This window comes from Triticum dicoccoides, chromosome 1B (assembly GCF_002162155.2).
Source record: "Triticum dicoccoides isolate Atlit2015 ecotype Zavitan chromosome 1B, WEW_v2.0, whole genome shotgun sequence".
NCBI classification, from domain to species: domain Eukaryota; kingdom Viridiplantae; phylum Streptophyta; class Magnoliopsida; order Poales; family Poaceae; genus Triticum; species Triticum dicoccoides.
The window spans coordinates 179,442,248-179,442,916 of record NC_041381.1 but is presented as its reverse complement, the minus strand read 5'-3'; positions in this window follow the sequence as shown (position 1 = coordinate 179,442,916).

Here is a 669-nt window from a genome sequence, read left to right as displayed (position 1 = left end):
ATGCTGATTCTGATAGTACCAAGGATCCCGAGACTGACGATGACGAAGCAGGGAAGGGAAAAAAGAATAGCAACTCTAAGGGGCATCAATACAAACCGGCGGGCCATGGAAACGGAGGCAAGCGTAAGGCGGATGGCAGCATGGACTTTGTGGCTAACACTAATGCGCAGGACAAGGGTCAGCGGCGCAGAGGTAAAGCGGCGAATCGTAATGGGGCTCCAAATCCTAACCCGGATCGCTTAAACTATTTGCTGAATCAACCTTGGCCAAAACACGGGACGAAGGAGGCGCCGGCTAACCACCTTTGGAAGGATTGTTTCACTATGCAGGAATTTAAAAACTCTAATGCCTTCCGGTATGACCGTGGGTCAGGTGGTGGCTCAGGATCCGGTTTCCATGGGCCGGGTCACGATGGAGCTTCCGGTTCAGATTTCAACCAGGGCGGTAATAATAACCAGGATAATCAAAACGGTCAAGGGGGTTACAACCAACAGAAGCAGCAGCGGTCGGGTTATCAGAGCCAGCCAAAACAGTTGAACAACGGGCAGTACCACGTTTTCACAACTAGCTTGGATAAGCACGATCGGAAACTTCATAAGCGAGCAGTGAACTCTGTTGAACCGGCCGTACCGCGTTATTTACGCTGGTTGGAGCAGCCTATCATGTGGA